Source organism: Sitophilus oryzae, unplaced genomic scaffold (genome assembly GCF_002938485.1).
Source record: "Sitophilus oryzae breed Bouriz unplaced genomic scaffold, Soryzae_2.0 scaffold_41_pilon_pilon, whole genome shotgun sequence".
NCBI lineage: Eukaryota > Metazoa > Arthropoda > Insecta > Coleoptera > Curculionidae > Sitophilus > Sitophilus oryzae.
In genome coordinates, this window is record NW_022146996.1 from 90,863 (window position 1) to 113,501 (window position 22,639).

The window sequence follows — 22,639 nt, forward strand, 5'->3', positions numbered from 1 at the left end:
TTATAAGTAGTATTAATTTTAAATATGTATTACTAAATATATGCACTACAAAATATATTTTTGAAATATATATATTTTTTTCGTTAATTGTTGTTAGTTTTTGTTCATTGTAACTAAACTATAAATATATTAAAATTATATCAATCCTTATATGAACTGTACAAGATGGATCAACGGGTAGAATTTAGGGTAAAGTCTGTTATATCATGTGAAGGGGGTGAGGGGAAAAACCGCCGATGTCCATTTTATGGAATTTTTAAGTAATCAACTTATTTTTTTTGGGAAATACCAAGTCCCAAACACATATTATATTGTAATTGAATATAACAAATAATGGCCATATAATAACGCACAGAGTAATAAATGTTTGTATCTGTAATATTGTATTTGTTTCGTCGTATTTTATTCATTGTCGTTTTTATCCTTTTTGTTTGTTTTCCCCTTTACCCTTCATTTTTTTCGAGACACGAAGTCTTTTACAAAACACGTTTTAGAACAAAATGTTAAATAGAAAAGTTATAGGGAAGGTTAAGAAGCACATTTAAAATTACTGTAGAGTGTAAAGTGTACAGGGTACTCCAAAAAAGTGTTGCAACAAAAAAATATATGTATATATGTATATTATATTTTTAACGATCCTTAAAAAATTATTACAAATACAAGAACTGTCCTGAAATCAAAACTACATTAGGTATTTACTTTAGATGGTCTATACTTACTTTGCCAGTAGAGAAATCGTTTTTTTTACTTGCATTTTTGGTAAAAATAAGTGGAATTGAGTGGGTGTTCGATAGTGGTCGCGCTATTAGAACTCTGAATTCAAAGATCGATATCTCGAAATCTATTAGAAATAATAGATTGTAGTTTTTTTAAAGAACATTGTTAATATTTCTGCTGTATTTTCTTTGTAGACAGTATGTGAAAATCTTTATCAATAAAAAAATTACACAATTGCTGAAAATTGCTATGCAAGTAAATGGATGGATTGTTTACAATTTTTGAATAGAAAAAACAACCGTATCGAATTTTTCTTATATAAACATATTGTAAAATATCCGATCTTGAAAATAAAAAAAAGTTTCAATATCTAAAGTGGTTCTTGAGTTATGGCCTGTTATGTGTTAAAAAGTTGAGTTTTTAAATTATCGCGATTACTGACGTTTTCTCGTTATAAAAAAAATGACACCTTAACGAAAAATGACACCTCAGAAACATGTCTAATGATTTTATCTAGTTATCTCTTGAAAAAAAAGTCTTTTAAAAATAAGCGGTTTGCGATCGTGATTTTATGTACTTTACTTGATAGGGAAAGGCGTATCGGCAACGCCGCAACAGCACAATGTCGCGCGTCGCGTCGGTCGGTCGCATTTCTCTCACTCCGACTTAATAAGATCCCTATGCGATTTACTTCCACACATGTAAATGCCGACCCAAAAGTAACAGTTGCCAGCACGGTATATTATATATATGCCTATAATATATTATATGAAATTAATAAAATTCTTACAGCTTTAGTGTATATTAATAAATAATATTTTCTTGCCTTTAGCTGTGTATTTTTTCTAATTTCGAAAAATCGAAAGTAGAGAAAAAAATAAAAAGTAAAAGGAAAATTGTTTTGCTTGTCGTAAAGGGGGGAACCAAGCTCCACTCCCTCAACCGGTTTCTGGGCCTACCCTTCATCAGGTGGGCTGGCCAGGGGCTAGTTCTCACCGATACGGCAAGCAAAACTTTTTCAAATCAACAGACGATGTCGTAAAGTGTCGGTGAGATATTAGTGCATCTCCCGTCAAAAGATGGGAAAAACCGTTCAAAACCTTATTTTGTTTTTTTTTGGCTTTCAGTTTTTTTATGTACCTAAAGAAAAATGTTTTTTTTTCTAAATGCCAAGAAAAAGAGTTAGGAAGAGCGATCGCTGCAATATAAGCGAAGTAAACGTTAAAGAAGCCATTGAGGCTATTTTAACAAAACGACTCAGCCAGCATCAAGCAGCCCGGGATTATCAAATAAAGAGGCAGACTCTACAATCAAGAATAAAAAAAACTGCTATAGCGTAGAACAAAAGAAGAACTCCTGCGTATCTGGGAGGATTCTGGCAATGAGAGCGAGCAGACAGATGCTCCAAGTTTCTCTAATAAGTATACCGCTCACCAAATCTTCACTTCTGCACAGGAGACTGAACTTGTCACATAGATAAAATCATATTCCAAATTAAATTATGGTACTAACGTACAAGGATATTCGACATCTAGCGTACCAATATGCAAATCCCCTTAAGATTTTGAAGTTGCCTAAATCCTGGGCCAATAACAAAGCTGCAGGTTTGTCTTTTATATACGGTCGGTGCGTACCAGTCGGTACAAGTAGATTTAGCAGCTGGGCTTTTTTTAAATTTATTTTACATGCTTTTTTTATGTTTTTTTAGGATCTGATTGGATGCGCAGTTTCATGAAACGACACAGCAATGATTTGAGCCTTCAAAAACCAGAAAATACAAGTCACAGCCGGGCAATGGCCTTTAATAAACCTATTGTAAATTATTTTTTTGAGAGATATGGTGCAGTACTCGAAATAAAAAAGTGGAGATTTAAAGGTCACCAAATTTACAATTTGGACGAAACCGGTCTAATTACTGTGATGCCTCCAGTTAAGGTAGTTTCTCCAAAAGGGCAAAAACAGGTGGCCCATGCATCATCGCAAGAGATAGGGGAACTTGTCACGTTTGTTGGAATCATAAGCGCCTCGGGTGTTGCTGTACCACCAGTATTTATTTAACCGCGACTTAGAAATCCAGCGGAGTATTTAGGGGACGAATATCCCACTTCTGCGATAGCTCTTGGAAACAAAAATGGATTGATGACCGCAGAAATGTTTCCCAAAGTGCTTGAACATTTTGCTAGTCACGTAAAATGGATAATAAGGTTCTCCTTATTATAGACAACCACGAATCACACATCTCGGCTGACGCCATTAAAGTTTGTCGCGGGAGAGGAATTGCGCTATTAACAATTCCTCCTCACACCACACACAGATTACAGCCCCTGGATACGGGAATACGGAAGTGTGTAATGTCACATTCATTTTGTGACGATAGTTCTTTAGGTGGAATTCAAAAATGTTCAGGTAAGATTACAGAGAAAATTTTTGGAATTTCGAACTCTATCATTTGGCTACTGATTTCTGATATAGAATAACTTTTTTTTCAGAAAAACAACGGATATCCGAAGAAGGTTAATAGAAACTCTGTTATAGAAACGATAAAAGAATTTTCTCGAAGAGACGAAGAACAGTTGAACGCTAATGATAACGAGAATTTTGAAGAAGATTGCTATGATTCTGACGCTGATCTTCCATGCAAACCTACGTGTGAAGTAAGAAAATGTAAAGTTGAAATATTTAGTTCATGTGAGCGTTCCTTAATTTTGCTATGCTGGGACCATTTTATCGACAATCCAGATTGTGAAAAACACGATAAAAAGTATAGAGAAACGAATGCTAAGAGAATATCTAGTTCGAATAAAAACCTACAACCAGAACATCACACTGTAGAAGGGACAGAAAAAGAAGAGGAACAAAATAAAAAATCGCTTTAATAAACAAAAACTGGCCAGACGTCTACGAAATTCAGGTAAAGAATACGTAATAGTCAAAGGGGTAAAAGTGGTTTCAGCTACGGTTATTAAACCAAGATGCGGAGGTGATAGTTGCCAAAAATTAGGTCGGCGTTGCTCTACAATCGATGAATCTCAGCGTTTGAAAATTTTTGCTGCATACTATGAGCTCGCAGATGTTAATCGCCAACGTGAATTTATAGTGCGTCATACGGACAATATAGATACCAAACAAGAAACAACGAATCCAGTATGATATATCCAGGAAACGAAAAAGAAAAGTACCTTTTGACAAAGCAAAAAGTGACACAGATTTTACAGACGGAAAAGCGAAATTTCGAATAACTGTATTTTTTCCCTTAATAGATAAATTAATAAATGAACTCATAAAAAAGAAAGATGCGTACTAAGAAGTAGAGAAAGAGTTTGGTTTTCTTACCAATCCAGCCTGCTTAAGTGATGAAGATCTTAAGCAAGGTTGCGTGAAATTGATCAATACCTATAAAAATGATCTGGATATATCTATTGAAAATGAAATCCTCCAAGTTAAATATATTCCGAATCTTCCGCTGGACCCAAGAAACTTACTAAAATCACTTAAGAAAGAAAATCTAGTTGCAATATTTCCAAACTTAGAAATAGCATTAAGGCTGTTTATATCCAAGGCAGTAACCAATTGTAACCAAGAGGGTTAAGAATTATTTGAGATCATTTCAAGTTAGGTCATTCTCAACTTAGTGACTTAGCCTTAATGTCCATAGAATCAGATTTACTTAAAAATTTGGACGCAACAAAAATAATACAAGTTTTTGCAGAAAATAAATCCAAAAAAAAATTTTTTTCATAAGGTTATTTTGTTTTTTAATACTTATTATATAGCTTAGTATTTATGTTATTAGGGTAAGAAAAAACATGTTTTTTAGATTTTAAACGTTTAATTATTTTTATATTTATGTTTATCTAGAATAGATAATATCTAAACTCGATCGTTTCTTGTCGTTGAGAAATAAAATGTTTTTTGTTGTTTGAGAATAAAATGTTTTGTACTTTTACTTTTTCATATTTGGGTCATTTGAATAATGAAAAAAATAGATAGAGTAAAAATAGGGGCGCCAAAAGATCCCAGGGCTTTGGGCGGTTTCAAGTGTTAATACGCCTCTGCTTGTTGAGAAATATCGGATAACATTTCAGCTGGAGTTTTGGTCGCCAACAGAAATTTAGAGAATTCCAAGAATTCTTCCATGTAGAAATTCATAAAATTTTATCACCTGCCATTACTAGGTGGCTATAATTAAAAGCATGCGTGGACAGAATTCTTGAGCAATTTGAACCTCTTAAGGCATATCTACAATTATTATGTTTAGAAGATCCGTCCAAAACAAATGACGAAATGTTATCTACCCTTAACAATAGGTTTTCAAAGCTTTATCTTGAATTCATGGCATATGTTTTAAGTATATTAACAGATTTTAATTTATTATCTCAATCGGAAAAACCTCTCCTCCATAAATTAAAGCCACAAACCGAAACGTTATCAAAAAACCTGTGCAGAAACTTCTTAGATTTAGTTTATGTTAAAACAAATAATGTACTGGTCTTAAATCATACAAACCCCAGACATTTTGTACCACTGGATTAAATCTATTTGGGTGTTGCAGCATCCGAATCGCTTAACGACTTGAAAAGAGAGTCAATTGAAAATGAACAAATTGAAACTTTTTTAAAAACTTGTCTTTCTTTTTATATTGAGTTGCTTACTCAAATTAAAAAAAGGTTCGATTTTAGCGATAAATTATATTGTATAGTTTAATAGAGATTGTAAACCCTGTAGATGCTCAAAAATTTGAAGTTAAAAGCCTAAAGCCAGTTTTATCCCAATTTCCTTTTCTTTTAAATTTTGTTGATGATCCTTGATTTTTTTTTGTTGATTTCCTTTTCTTTTAAATTTTGTCGATGATCAACAACTTGACAATGAGTGGAGATTCTGCCGTTTTCAAATGTTTCTGTTGAGCGTCATTTTAGCGACCTAAACCTAATTAAAACAGATCACAGAAATAGTTTGGATACAGAAAATATAGCTGCTATCCTGTATACTAAACAGGGTATTCTTAGAAGTAGTGAAGGAAAAGGAATTTTACAGTTCGAATCCAATAAAAAAATGTTGAACTGTAATATTTGGAAGAAAAAGTAAAGTAATGAGGGTTTTGTTGTCTTATTTTGTTAATTAGTAGTTCTTTATTATTATTAACCTTTAAGCATTTTAAAAACTTAGTTTTATTATTTTTCTTTTATCTTCCCTTAAAAAAGTGCAGTGCAGGCAGTGGCCGGTCTCCCATTTTTAACTTGGCCTTACGCCATATCCAAACGAAAATAGTAGCTAACTTCGGGTGAGTAATTTTATAGTGTTGCGGGTAATTTTTCGGGTTAAAAATTATCTTGCTATTGGCAGCACTGTATCTGCCAAGCAGTATCGACCGGTTCTTGAAAGAAAAAAACTAGTGAAGAAGGCTTTACAAAACAGTAAGTAACTTCAAATTTATTATCAGGAAAATTGGGATGTACGGTAAACCAGTATAACAAATTCACCGGGGCGGTCGAAAACCGGTAAAAGATCGTTACATTATTTTGTCTCTTTTCATTAAATAGGAACACATATAAAGCGTATTCATTTTTCTGTAGTTTGCAATAATAGATGCTCTGTACCATCCAGTTTTCCTACACTTTTTAAGCGCGAAATTTAAAAATTTCGCGGTCATGGTCGAAAACAGGTACGTCCAATTCTAGTTTTCAACCAGTGTGGTAAAGGGATATATCCAATATGTATGAAAAAGGGGCCCGTTTCTGACATATATCATAATTTTTCTATTTTCACTTATTTCAGATACAAAATGCCAGCTAACAAAAAAACTGCAAGAATAAAAGAAAAAACCAAAAATAAACAAATTGAGAAAAAAAAGAAATTTCAATACTCGAAAGAAGCGTTAAAAGCCCTATTTGAAATTCAAGAAGAAAACATGTCCGTTAGAACTGCAAGTAGAGAATTTAGAATTCCGAAAACCACATTACAGGACCACAAATCCGGAAAATCCCGCAAATTCAAGGAAAAAATGGACCACCACTTTTACTCACTATTGAAGGCGAGGAAAATATAGCCAATTAGTTAGTCAGCTTAGCGAAATGTGGTTGTCCTTTGAAAAAGACCGATTTGCTTGATACGGTGGAGACTATTCTAAAAAATACTGGTAGGGAAAATCTCTTTAAAGACGGACGACCAGGCCAAAAGTAGTATCTGAGTTTTTTAAAAAGGCATCGGACCGCGTATGAAAAAGTATGTACTGCCATCTACCGCGCGTGCCATAACTTATAACTACGTATAACGAAATCGCCTCGTCTCTGTTTAATAATACTACTTAATAAATGATAGAAATATAGCTCAGTCCCACTGCCCCCTCAAAAGAATTTTAAACGTTAGACCAGAGACGTATGGTGCCAGGCATAAAACACAAATACAGAAGAAGTGCAAGCGCCCTGTTAAATATTGGAAAGTGAAATTAACGTTTAAATTTGACACTGTTGACAAGCCTACTGCTATTAGCGCCTCCAAGGTCGCTTGTAGGAACTACGGACTATATTGTCACGTATGGCGGGAAGTTTAAAAAATAAAAATTTTAATTCTTTAGTTATTTTTAATTATGGCTCATAAAAACACAAAAAATACACATTTTTTTGAAGATATGTTTAATACCAATATCAAATATACAACAGAAATATAATTTCTCCACAAAAAAATTATAAAATTTAAAGAATAATGTTACAAGTACATCTAGAGACAAAATAATTTATATAACAAAACTGAAAAAACGGTGCCGTAGATGGCTTAGAAATGAAGATATATTATATGATATTATATGAACTTTGAAAGTAAAAGTATACTAGGGCTGGCATTTCTGGTCTTGGTTCACGATTTTCATGTGTACGAAGAGTACGGTCAGTACGCTTAGCAAAATAAGATGTACTGAATAAAGACAGAAGACAAGTATTTTCCCAAGCGCATGGAATCTAGCGTCAGATTAAGTGGTTATGTAATAAATACTTAGTATTTTTGCTCTCTTCGACTTACTAGATTGCCATAGCGATTCACTCTTAGGGTATGAACATAGTGGAGGCTGGTTTCTGCTTTCCGGCAGCCAGCGCCGTCTCTGGGTACCTATTCTTGATCACTGGCATCTTTAAATATCGCTATATCGCTCACATCTCGCATCTCCGAAAAAGCCATATAACAATATACGTGATGCGTAACTTTGCGTATATGCATCACGTGTATTGTTATATGGCTTTTTCGGATATGCGAGCAGGGTTCGGAAGTAGTTAATTAAGAGGAAATTTACCTGATTAACTAACCTAACCTAACCAAACCATATTCAAAGGCCGCGCCGCACATAGGGGTATTTGGTCTATAAACCTGGCCAAAAGTGATATTTTTTTATTTTCATGAATTTTATTTTTTATCTTAACTGAATACAAATCTATAAATACTAAATGTAAGCACGTTTATTAGCTTTTTTTAAGTCGTAAGTTGACTATCAAATAAATAATATATTTCAATTATAAGTATGAATTATCTTGAGTGTATTCTGAATATTTCTAAGATTATAAAATAGTGGAATTGTTTGTAGTGCTTTTTTTGCAAATTGTTTATAATAACTGTCATGATGGATACAGAGCCAGCTAGCAAGTCTTGTAAAGCAATGTTTTATGCCATATTTTTATTTTGAAACGTTTCCTTCTATTCTATTTCTTTATAATGTTTTATATTTAAAAAATCAGAGGCATTTTTATAAGGTGTAAGACTATTCGGCAATATTCCGCATGGAAATTAGTATCCGTTTAATGCTTAAAGTTTCCAGCTTTGGAATATGTACAAAAATCTTGCCAATATTTGCCACTGCCAAAAAAAACATTGATTTAAATAGATTCTTAAAGGAAATAGTCTTTACTTATAACACCCATCCTCGCTCAAATATCGTCTATAATATACAAATTACTTTCTTGTTCTAGCATCCTCATCCAATTGCTTGGTTTTGCACAGAATGGCCCTATTTGATTGGTGGAAAGGGTTTCAGAGCAGAGGAAAAAATATTGTGTAGGAAAAACAAAATGGGGTTCCATATTAGCACCCTCTCCTCTAATAATTAATATTACTAGCAAAAAAGCAAAAAAATCATAAAACATAATTTTGGCCAACTTTTAGTTCTTAATACCCTCTGTGCACCGTCGGCGCGTGCAAAAGCAGAAATAAATAAATTTTCGTTCCGGTAAAAGCGAGAACGCCGATGAACGCTGGTTGACGGCGCCTACCTGCTTTCACTGTGAACTAGCCGATTTGATAACACTTGGATAACACGCTTTAATTTTTCAAGGTTATAAGCGCGAGGCGGCGCGGCGCTACTATGTACCCATATACAGGGTGTCCCAGAAATACGTGCAAGTATTTTAACTTAACTTCTAGTATAGTTCAACCCCAGAAACACGCCTATGAGGTTTTTTTCTAAATAATTTTTTGTTGAAAATTAGGAATTTTTTGAAAATATTTTTGGAATTTTTTTGCAATTTTTTTTAGTTTTTATTTAAAAAAATAATTTCTTGATATGGCAACATAAGTAGTAGATTAAATTTACAAGAAAGAAAATCCAGAAAAGATTCAGTGGTTCTTAAAATTTAAGAAATAATTTTTTTGAAATTTTGGAAAAAAGTATTGGAAAGAATGTGTAAGGACCAAGAACTATTGACTATTGACTACAATAAAACGACGGAAAGCAGCATATTTTGGTCATATTTTTCGAAATAACAAATATAGTTTCCTACAGCTGATCGTTGATGGAAAGATTGAAGGACGACGAGGCATCGGGCGTAAACGGTTTTCCTGGTTGCGGAATTTGCGCCAGTGGTTTAATATAGGAGAGGCCAGTGCAATTATCCGTTTGGCTCAAGACAGGGAGGAATTCCAATTGATTGTCGTTTTTTTTTTGGAAATTTTCAAAGTATTGGACTTATTTGAAAAACGATAAAGAGAAAATATGTTTCTTTTATCGAGATCTACCACCCTTTAAAATACTTGCACTTATTTCTGGGATACCCTGTTTATAACAATACACGTGATGCGTATACGCAAAGTTGCGAATGATGTCAAGAATAGGTACCCAGATTGGCGCTGACTACCAGTAAGCGGCAAACCTGCTTGCACTGTGTTCGCACACTAAGGGTACGAACATAGTGGAGGCAGGTTTCTGCTTTCCGGCAGCCAGCGCCGTCTCTGGGGACCTATTCTTGACCACATATCGCTCACATCTCGCATCTCCGAAAAAGCCATATAACAATACAATACACGTGATGCGTAACTTTGCGTATATCCCGTGTATTGTTATATGGCTTTTTCGGAGATGCGAGCAGGGTTCGGAAGTAGTTAATTAAGAGGAAATTTACCTGATTAACTAACCTAACCTAACCTAACCATATCCAAACGCCGCTCCCGCCGCGCCGGCGCCGCACATAGGGGTATTTGGTCTATAAACCTGGCCAAAAGAGAAATATTTTTATATTTATTTTTTATCTTAACTGAATACAAATCTATAAATACTAAATGTAAGCGCGTTTATTAGCTTTTTTTAAGTCGTAAGTTGACTATCAAATAAATAATATATTTCAATTATAAGTATGAATTATCTTGAGTGTATTCTGAATATTTCTAAGATTATAAAATAGTGGAATTGTTTGTAGTGCTTTTTTTGCAAATTGTTTATAACAACTGTCATCATGGATACAGAGCCAGCTGGTCCTGTTTTATGCCATATTTTTATTTTGAAACGTTCTATTCTATTTTTTTTATAATGTTTTATATTTAAAAAATAAAAGGCATTTTTATAAGGTGTAAGACCATTCGGCAATATTCCGCATGGAAATTAGTATCCGTTCAATGCTTAAAGTCTCCAGCTTTGGAATATGTACAAAAATCTTACCAATATTTGCCACTGCAAAAAAAAACATTGATTTAAATAGATTCTTAAAGGAAATAGTCTTTACCCTATAACACCCATCCTCGCTCAAATATCGTCTATAATATACAAATTACTTTCTTGTTCTAGTTCCTCATCTAATTGCTTGGTTTTGCACAGAATGGCCCTATTTGATCGGTGGAGTTAGTAGTTGATCGAAGGGTTTCAGAGTAGAGGAAAAAATATTGTGTAGGAAAAACAAAATGGGGTTCCATATTAACAACCTCTCCTTTAATTAATAATTAATATTACTAGCAAAAAAGCAAAAAAATCATAAAACATAATTTTGGCCAACTTTTAGTTCTTAATACCCTCTGTGCGCCGTCGGCGCGTGCCAAAGCAGAAATAAATAAATTTTCGTTCCGGTAAAAGCGAGAACGCCGATGAAGGCTGGTTGACGGTGCCTGCCTGCTTTCACTGTGAACTAGCCGATTTGATAACACGCTTTAATTTTTCAAGGTTATAAGCGCGAGGCGGCGCGGCGCAGCGCTACGATGTACCCATATACAGGGTGTCCCAGATATAAGTGCAAGTATTTTAACTTAACTGGTAGTATAGTTCAACCCCAGAAACACGCCAATGAGAAAATTTAGAAAAAAACCTAAATCTTTTTTTTTTGAAAATTCCAAATTTTTTGAAATTTTTTTTAGTTTTTATTTAAAGATTAGAGTTACAAGAAAGAAAATCCAGAGAAGATCCAGTGGTTCTCAAAATTTTACCAAAAAATCATTTTTTTTGGAAATTTTCAAAGTAAAATAACTCCGTTATTTTGGACTTATTTGAAAAACGATAATGAGAAAATATGTTTCTTTTATCGAGATTAGAGGTGTGTAGTTCGTGAACGAACTAGTTCCAATGAACTATTCCGACCCCGAAATGAAAGGAACTAGTTCCTGGTTTCTCAAAAAACTAGTTCCTCAGAACCTGTTCCGGGATCGAGACTGTGACCGATATAGAATAATATGCGACGGCGACGGATCGGCTAGCGCGCGTAGCCCGATGGTAGGCAGGGGTGGGGAGTGCCAACCGTACGTTATCGGATCCGGACCTAGAGGAACTAAACTAAATAAAAGACTAATTTACGTACGCACGGATCGGGCCAGCGCGATCGATGCTAGGCAGGAGTGTGGAGTGCCAGCCGTATGCCGTATGTTATCGGATCCGGACCTAAAGGAACTAGAGGATGCTAGGCAGGCGTGGGGAGTGCCAGCCGTATGTTATCGGATCCGGGCATAGAGGAACTATTAAAAGACTAGTTCACGGCAATCTATTCGGTCGGCAGATCCGCGATATAATGCAATGAGACGACGATGGATTCGGCCTTGTCTATTGCCACAGCCGGCGCCGCGTAATTACCACATTTTTTTAAACATTTTATGGGAATGTTTCACTTTAGGTCCTTAAAATTAAGAAATATCTTATAAAATGAAGTAGATATTCTGAATTTTTAGACAAAAACAAAAAGCTTGAAGTGGGGAAAAATACATTTTTTCGTACATTTTTCGTATTATTTCCTCCAATTGATTTGTGATATAGTTTTTAAACTCTGATTTGAGTTTCTTTAATTTTTTTATCTGCTATAAAACTTACCTATATGTTTTTAACATATGCATATGCATTTATAACACGTCTTCTTATATTTCGTACATTATAAAAATTATAATGATCTGTATAATTTTGAATAGTAAACTGGGGGGTGAATAGTTCTGACTGAAAACGAAATCCATTAGCAATCAACGGGGATGTCAATGTTAGTCGAGAACTATTGTGAACTAAGAACCTAGTTCAAGGAACTATTTTTCTGGAGGAACTAGAACTAAGGAACTAGTTCCTCCCAAGGAACTAGAATTCCCACCTCTAATCGAGATCTACCATCCCTTAAAATACTTGCACTTATATCTGGGATACCCTGTTTATAACAATACACGTGATGCGTATACGCAAAGTTGCGAACGATGTCAAGAATAGGTGCCCAGATTGGCGCTGACTACCAGTAAGCGGCAAACCTGCTTGCACTGTGTTCGCACACTTATACATGTAAACGCCGACCCAAGGTTTCGCTTGCCAGCAGGGTATGGCAAATGTCATCGATCATCATTTTTAAGCCAAATGGACAATTATTTCAAATATATAGTATATTATTTCAATATCCTAAGAGGAAAGAAAAAAATACCTTTCTGTTTTGTACTATGGTCCGTTTCTTCCGATGGCTCATCTCGTTCATATTTAGAAAGGTATCCATAAAATATATATTTTATTATCGGCCCTGGGATAAAAAAACATAAAATTCAGTTTGATTTGATGATCATTTTCTGTTATCTAAAGTAGGAGAATGACAATGAGCATGTGAAGATGAAAAAAAATAGTACACATTATTTATCTGCACTTACCTACACGTTAGTCCGAGGAGTTTTATCAAAAACCTACATTTGCCTAAATAATTATTGTATTAAATTTGCAAAGTAAAGTGCAGCGTGTAAACTAGTGTAAACAAAAGAAATAAAATGGCGGCAAGTCAAGGATTCGACAAGGAAAAAGTGGTGTTCGAATGACAAATTATGGGTCACTAAAAATTGTTTGTCTCCCTTCAACGCACGCTTTAGAACGAAAAACAGATGAACTCAACTGAAAGATCGTCAAGGTTTTATCTGTCACTCTTGTCAATAATTTATCGGTAAGGAAGATTCCTAGAAAATCGCTTGTAGCCAAGTTTTGAACCATTCGCAGTTTTCCCATAAGAAGTGTCACCCCCCTGTTGCGAGGTATGGTGGTAGAGCACTCCATAGGTATTTAGCTAAAAACTGTGTGATAAGTGTTTTACTAGGTCCTTTATTTATAGGTAATTCTAGTTTAAACTACATTATTCCAATCGAAAAGTAAGTGAATCTAGTTTTTGTTTTATTTTTCTATTGTAATAAGGTGACGGCACACACTGGGGCAGAATTGGCAATGTATATACAATAAGTATTAAAAACTAAATCTTCCTAATTCAGGTGAAATTAATGTATTGTTGTAGGCTATATGCCGCTGAATATTATATAATATAATAGATAAATAATATAGGCGCTGAATCGACAGTGGTTGCTTAGAAATAGCCTTTGTTTTTGCGTATCAACTAAAATTGTTTCGATTTTCTTGAGCCGGCCTTTCAATTTACTCCTATTTTATATTTGATTTTCTAATAATCAGTTTATATTTATTTTAATAGCGACATTGTTATTCGCTCGGATCGGGTAAGTAAATTAATATTCCTCTGGTTTTGATCTATATTACGCGATTATTCGAAGACACAAGAAAGTTGAAATAATGTAAGCCAAAAATTTGCATCCACTTAATTAAATTTGAAAATCACAAAGTAGTTTAGTTATGAATCTTCGTACATCCGCCTGATTTTGACACATATTATTGTTCCTCCATTCAAACAATTTAATATTATAACGAAAATTTTTGCCCGTTCTTGCCCCATTGTAAATTATTTTAAGTTTAATGAACCTATGAATAGTCGAAAAATTGTCGAAAAAACTAACTTTTCTTCGGCAAGTATTGACATTTCTCTGCTATTTTCTTCTGGATATATGGTATAAAAATAGAAAATGGATGAAATACTATATTACGTAATGAGTACTGTAAAAATATATTACGGGCGAATAGAAAAGTTGTACACAAGGCGTGTGATGATGGGTGTAGTATTGTATGAGCGCATTACTATGTTTCTGCAACAAGATTTACGTACTAAACTTTACCTACGACCACAAATACTCCAAAAACATTTTCGTTATTAAAGTTTTTTAAATGTTTGGTATATAGAGCGGCACCTTTCATACTACTCATACTATACGGAAGCTCCAAGAAGAATGCTGTACATGAATGAATGCTTACATTGAAATGCAATTTTGTAAGTAAGTGCAAGTCAATTTAGGGCCATTTTTTTTTAAATATATAGAGTTCTATAAGATGTCCCCAAAAAAAAGTTACACATCATAGTTGTATTTTTTGTAACACCCTATACAGGGTGTCCCAGAAATAAGTGCAAGTATTTTAAGGACTGGTAGATCTCGATAAAAGAAACATATTTTCTCTTTATCATTTTTCAAATAAGTCTAAAATAACGGAGTTATTTTACTTTGAAAATTTAAAAAAAAATTATTTACTAAGATTTTGAGAACCACTGGATCTTTTCTGGATTTTTTTCTTGTAAATTTAATCTACTACCTATGTTGCCATATTATCAAGAAATTATGTTTTTTGACTAAAAACTAAAAAAATTTCCAAACATTCCGAATTTTCATTTTTTTTTCGCGAAAAAAACCTCATAGGCATGTTTCTGGGGTTGAACTATACTACCAGTTATAATACTTGCATTTATTTCTGGGACACCCTGTATATTAATTGATTTTCGGATTCTAGAAAGAAATAAAGGTGAGTTTCATTAGAGAAGCATAAGACTAAAATGTAAGGTTTTTGATATATTTAACATTTTCTAAAAATGAAGACTACATTTTAAACTTCAGTAAATTCTACCTAAATTGGAATTTCTAGTCTAATATATAGTTAAGATAACCGTTGTAAACTTTCGAAAAATGAAGTGATTTTTTTTGTTTACCCGTCCTGTAACAAATGTGTAAAACCTCTTGCGATAGAGGATAAATTCTTGGTCAGGTCACCCGCCATGTTGCAGTAAAACTGATTAAGATGATCAGGGTCTATCTCAGACCTGACACTAGGTGATTTTTTGCGAAAATCATTAATTATAGCCCAACATTCTTTTTGTTTGTTTTTGGCCTTGTTAAGTCTATTTTTATAGTACATATTTTTAGCAGCCTTGATAAGTTTGATATACTTTTGACGATACTTATTAACAAAGGATATGAATTTAGGGTCATTACTATATTTTTTAGATAGTTTAAGATCGAAGGTTAGTAGCTGAAATCCTTAGACCTTTAGTAAGCCAACGATTACATTCATTATTTTTTTTCTTCTTAATCAAGCGCACGGGAAAAGCCCGGTCAAATATAAGGGACAACATTTTGTGAAAACTGCCAATTGGGTTAGACAGGTCTAGGCCTTGCCAATCCGCGCTTATACATAAGAAGTAAAACATGTCAAAACTGGCTGTGTTGAAAATTCTACCATGACTACGCCCAGAAGGTTGCCCAACGGCCTCCGGGATCTCAATAATACAACTAACCGCCTCGTGATCAGAGATACCTGCATTTATAACTGAGCAGTCAACATTTTCAGAATTAGAGCATACATAGTCAATTAAAGAAGAAGACTTATCTGTGATCCGACTTGGAATGTCAATGTGCAAATTTAAACCATAAGCCAAAAATTAAATTGTTCGGCTGGCAAGTAAGCACAGAACTCCTGTCTAAAAAGTTAATATTATAATCCCCAGTCAAAATCATATTAGAAGAAAAGGGAACATCTGATAAAATTAAGTCGAGTCGCTTGAGAAACTGAGATGGCTGAGCTTGATGGTGAACGATATATGCAAATTATATATAAATTATTACGCTTAGAAAAATACATTGAAAATTCAAATGTTTATTCTTCCAACAAATAGTCGTACTTATTTACCGCTATAAAACAATTAGTGGTTTCAGAATATTTTTTAATAAGAATAAGACTACCACCATGGAGAAAATTTTCTCGGCAAAAGATACAAAGTGGTTGGTAACCAGGTACAAAAAAACATTCACTTGGCTTGAGCCAATGCTCGGTAATACAGACTATATCTGGGGACCCTATACTATTTAAAAAAATGTACAAAATATCGCATTTATTTCTGAAAGACTGAATATTTAATAAGAGCAATGATATTTTACCGTTAAAAGTATATTCATGTTTATTATTATTAAGAGTACTGGCCTCTGGGGGAGTAATTATAAAAAAAATATCTGACACAGTATTATTAGAAACATCAAGCAAGATAGGGTTAGAAGGGTTATCCCCAACACTCTTTACAGTTTGTACCTCCGTTGGAGACTCTTTACAATATTTCTCCCTAATGTGGGTAAATAATAGCTCTGCTAGACCAAAACCAAAATTATGCGCGTGATTAGTTTCTAAAATATGGTTTAAATCTATATTAACGCTCTGAAACATTTTAAAAAGTGACAAATTGCTTTTATATATAATATTGGAGTTAAGGCCAAAATAGGGGCTGGTCATAACTAAAGTATTAGTATTTTTACACTGGAGAACGAAACTATTTAATATGACAGACGGACAACATACACCATTTAAACATAAAACAACCAAGTCCTTACTTGTAAAGTCATGCACCATAGAAGCAGCAGATTCCGCGAGCCCGAAACTTGAACATCCTGGTTTCAGGAAGAATTGTACTTTGTAAGTATCACCTAGTTTTAAACGTAAGTACCTTTGGAAATTATGATTTCTATAGCCAGAAACAATAAGAAGGGTTGGACGATTGTCATCATTTCCCGAGATTCGCAGTCTCAAAAGCCGCTCCTCTGTTGGCCTGTTAGAGATATGCAGACTTTCTAATAAATCGTGTTTCTTTTCAGCTTCAAGAACTCTTATAGAACTTATCATTTCTCTGTTCATGGTAGTCAATTCCTCCACTTGTTTTTCAAACGAATCCAAATTCAATACATGTTCATTGTTTTCATTTTCAATTGAATTAATGTTAATTAACAGACCATTATTTATGGAAGTTAATTCCTTCAATTTTGTGCCCAGTTCAGTTTTGTCACTTTGCAAAGATGTCATTTTCACCAAAAATTCCTGCTCCTTTGTTCTAAGGTGGGATATTTCAGTATTAAGTTCTTTGGAAGCAGAAAACTTTTTTTCGGCTTCTGTAACTTCATCTTCAAAGACCAAGCTATTTCTACGCAAACGCTCAACATGCCTATTTTTGTCATTTAGCTCAGCGAGAAGATTTGCAACTTTAGAATCAAAGGTCTTCTTCATATTTTCATCCTCGTTATAATTAGATTGACAAATGCTTCAACACAAAATTTTGTAACCGCCCAATTTCAAGGATTCAGCAAGTCTATCTGAGCAGCTTGGGTGAAAAACTGAATAGCAGTAAATGCAAATATAATTTAAAAACTCCCTATGTCTGCAACACTTAAAATCTCGGTTCATTTTGCTTGTGTAAAAATGATAGAATTAAAACGCGCGATAAGATCGCAGGAGCACTATGTCTAATTTTCCACAAAATACAACGGAATTTGCAAAATAAAAACTAAAATTTGACACTAAACGTATACACCAACATTATACCACACTTTTAAACATTAATTTTAACTTTAAAACAACGGAATTACGCGAATATCTGAAGAGCACATTTTAGGGATACTACTACGACTGCGTGCTCGAATGTTATCCTCGAATGTTGTATGAATGCTCGAATATTATCCTCGAATGTTATATGTAAATAAATAAACAATAAATATTCAACATTTTGTGAATTTATTTTGCGTTATATTTTATCAAAAAAAAAGTGTCCATAGCGTCATTCCTGTAGTACTTCTTTTATACAAAACATCACTGAAATGTTAGGTTCAATTTTTGTATAATTACGAAATAAATAAAAGACATGAATTTTTGCAGTGAATGCGTTATCAGTAATTGTTCAAAATTTGGTGTAAAGTTTCGTGAATTTTAAATAATAGATATATGTGTAAGTATAATATATTATAACAAATAATAAATTTGGATTAATTTGTTATTTCGTTATAACATCCATATACATATTACATATTTTACTCGGAGGTAGTCGGTGTATTTTATCGAATAGTTGTTATCTAAAAATGTTGATAAAATTTCAATGTCTGATTTAATTTTTTAAGGTACTTGTGTAGCTAGTTTTATTTCTTTCTCTCAGTATCTTCCGGAAGTGTTGCTGAAGAACCGTCTTCTAACAGGCACACGTCATACTATGAAAGGATCTAGCTTTTGACTTCTTTAGGGACTACTTGGAGCTAGTTTTTTTAGAAGCTAATTGTAAACTAGACAAATAAACTTATCGACAGCCTATATAGGGTAAACCAGGTAGTTGTTGGCACCCCTGTAGTAATTGGCACCCAGGTTTTTTTACTATTTATAACTTTTCTTTTAATCCAATACATTTTTGAAAAGTGTTAACATCCTCTCTTAAAATTTATCTGTCTTATGTCAAAATATTCTAACCTTAAAAACATATTTAAGATCGTCAGTGTCAAATGAATGGATCGGTGCGTAAAGATGATCTATTTCTAGTGACTTCTCATAAGGAATAGTGCGGAATTTGTTGTTATTTCTGGAACTTGTTTAAGGTAAGCATTTACAAAGTTATTTACAACTTGTTATCAGTTAGTTCCCGATTATATTTAATGAAAACTGCAGCCTAAAATTGGCGCGTTAATTTATTTTCTAATATGCCAATAAATACCATAGCGAAGCATGCTTAATGTAATGCCAATAACTTCTTTTGATAAAATGCACATGCCAATAACGTCTTTTGATAAATATTTTGTTTGTTAGTTAGGGTGAATGCGCCGGTTAACCGGCCACCTCCTATTGTCGGCCGCTTTTGGGTTTGTGTACACAGAATAACATTACTCTTAAAATGTTTATTTAATAAATAGGTTTTCCCTTTTCGGCCATATCTTTCCTACAGTTGCGCCAATCCATATATAATAGCGGCAGAAATTGAAACTACAATTAAACTTTTATGAATGGCCACCTGTGAGAACCTGTGTCTAGCTGTCGTGTAGTGCGAAAAGTGTAGTGGATCCCGAGTTGGAAAATAGCAAATAGTTTGTTACTCATTACAATTTAGATGTTTTAAACCAATTAGACGTAAGTATTACATATTTGGTCTTTGTAAAATGTAAGAATAATCATTTTAACCTAAAAAATATTTAATTGGTAAGGTGGCCGTGAAACCGGACGAAAAAAAACTCATTTTTTCCGTTTTCGCCCGGGCGGCCGAAAACCAGGAAAATTCGTCCAGTTGTTAGTGTCTCTTTTTAACATTATTGTTTTATATATAACTTTCCCTCTTTCGTCCACTGGTTCTCAGGATATATAGAAATCCAGAGCCAGTTATCGGCCACCTACTTATTTTAAAAATGAGCGCGAAATATGAATAATCGATATTCAGTGGCCGAAATGGTTCCGGTTTTCGACCTCCTATTTAAAACCCATACAATTTAGGTGGCCGAGATGAAGGCCTCTTCTCGTCCACTCGTCGTCAAGATGTTAACAATAAATGGATCTTCTTTTTCTTTCCAGATGGCCAAGAATAAAAAAACAGAGAAGGTTCAGAAGCAGCCTCCTAAGAAATCGCAGAAAAGAAAATTTTTCTCATATTCATCTGAGGCTTTAAAAAGGGCTCTTATCGAAATTAGAGAAAATAACTTAAGTGTTAGGAAAGCGAGCCTTACATTTGGAGTACCCCGAACCACAATCCAAGACAAGTTAAACTTCGGAAAATATAGCGAGAAAAACCGGACCGCCTCCTATTTTAACAAAGGAAGGAGAGCTGAAAATCGCTAATTGGTTATTAGACATCGCTAAATGTGGTTTTCCCATAAAAAAAAGTGAACTGATCGACACCGTCACTAAGATTGCGAGAGATACCGGAAAGGTCCATCTTTTCAAAAATCAACGGCCTGGTCAGAAGTGGTATATGAACTTTCTTAAGCGTCATCCACAGATTTCACTTAGGGAGGCAGAATGTATCAATAAAGCACGTGCGTTAGTTACAGAAGAGCCAATTAAAAAATGGTTTGATGACTTAAAATTATACTTGGAAAGCAATAAACTGGAGCAAGTTATGAACGATCCAAGAAGAGTATTTAATGGGGATGAATTCGGCTTTTCTCTTTGCCCCAAAACAGGCAAAGTGCTCGCGTCGAAAAATTGGAAAAACCTATACACAATTACCAGCGGTAAAGAGAAAGAGAACATCACCGTATTTTTAATTTTCAATGCCGACGGTGACATATGCCCACCTTTTGTAGTATTCCCGTATATTCGTCGTCCCAGGGCATTGGTGGAATCTATGCCACCCACATGGACATTGGGAAAGTCAGACAACGGATGGATGACATTAACGACTTTAATAAATGGCTTATTCAAAACGAAATTCCAAAACCCGTTATGTTGTTCCCCGATGGTCACAAAAGTCACATGTCATTTCCACTGAGTGAGTTTTGTGACGCCAATGGCATTATTCTGTATGCACTTCCGCCCAATACTACACATATGTTACAACCTGCAGACGTCAGCGTCTTTAAACCCTTAAAGCAGGAGTGGAAATCTACTGTACGAAGTTGGCTAAGTCTCCCAGAAAATGTGAACTCATGTGTAAACAAACTAAATTTTTGCAATCTCTTCAAAAAATCATTGGAAGGAACTAATACAACCAGCCACATTAGACAGGGATTTCGTAAATGCGGGTTATTCCCCCTTGACCCAGAAAGTGTTGACTATAGCAAATGCGTAAGAAACACATTGGAAAACAAACTGTAAAAACCTATTTCCCAGTCAGTAGGATCTTTAGATACCACTGATACCAGTGAATCGGATTTAGAAAGTGCAATTAAAGTTTTAAATAAAATTGAAGGAAAACTCTATGATTATGGAATCAACGTCCAGGTCATTTATAATGAAATAAATCAGTTAAGACCAAAACAAGGAATTCCAGTTGGCGCTATAATTCCTTTAGATGCTTTAACAATCCATCCCATTCAGGATATTATCATTCATAACTCAGATGATCCTGAAGAAGTTGTAGAAATAATAAATTCTACTCAAAATGATGATCTATTAGAAGAATCAATTTTTCAAAATCTTGAAAATTATGAAGTAACAGAACAAGGACAGACTATTATAAACAATATCAAGAGCAATAATCATAATAATGACAGAATTACAGACTGTGATATGACCGAAAAACCATACGAGGTGGAAGAGAATGATGAACTTCAAAGAATGGATAATAATATACTCCCAGAACAAAAAGAGCAACTTATTAGTGAATCGGAAGAAAGTAACATACCATCACAGTCCAGGCTAGCATCAGAATCCCCTGAAGACCTCACTAAAAAAATAGTACCCAAAGTAGATAAGACTGAAAAAAGTGTACCTAAAGAAAATAAGACTGAAGAAAATAGGAGTAAAAAACTAGATCAAGAAACTGTACCTAAAGAAAATAAGGCTGAAGAAAGTAGAGACACAATAACTGACCAAGAAAATGTACCTAAAGAAGATAAGACTGAAGAAAATAGAGATAAAACAATTGACCAAGAAAGTGTACCTCCTCAGACTCATTTTTCAGATCTCAGAACCCCATTAGAAAATATTACTGATCCTTTTGAAAATCATTTACGTTTTCCAGAACCAATTCAAAAATCACAAAATAAAGCGCCAAAGGAAAAATTACCTAACGTGATATCTTCCCAAGCTTGGCGAGATTACTACACCAATAAAGAAAGGCAAAAAACAGAGAAACTTGAACAAATAAAACTAAGAAAAAAACAGAGAGCAGCAAATAAGAAGCAAAAAGAATTTAGTCAAGAAAGGGATAAAAAGGCTTAGACGTGGCAAGGAAAATTCTTTGAAACCTACTGATGAAACTTCCAAGGAACGTATAAAATGTACCTTATGCGAAGAGGATCTTATCAGTGACGCATATAGGATGATCTGGAAAAAAACATAGGATGCGATTATTGCTACAGCTGGTACCACTTAAAATGCTCGTCATTATCTGAGTTAAGATATGAAGTCGCCGCGGTAAAGGACTATAAGTGTGATTTATGCATGTAAAAACAGGTTTTCATTATTACATAACATTTTTTTTTGGTTTAACCAAAGTAGTTTTTGTTTATGTTGTACCTATTTTATGTTTTACCAAAGGAGTTTATTTATTTTGTGTTTTATATTTTAATAATGAGTTTTTGTTTATTTTATATTTTAGTAATAAATAATTATTATCTACCTATATAATGTAGGTAT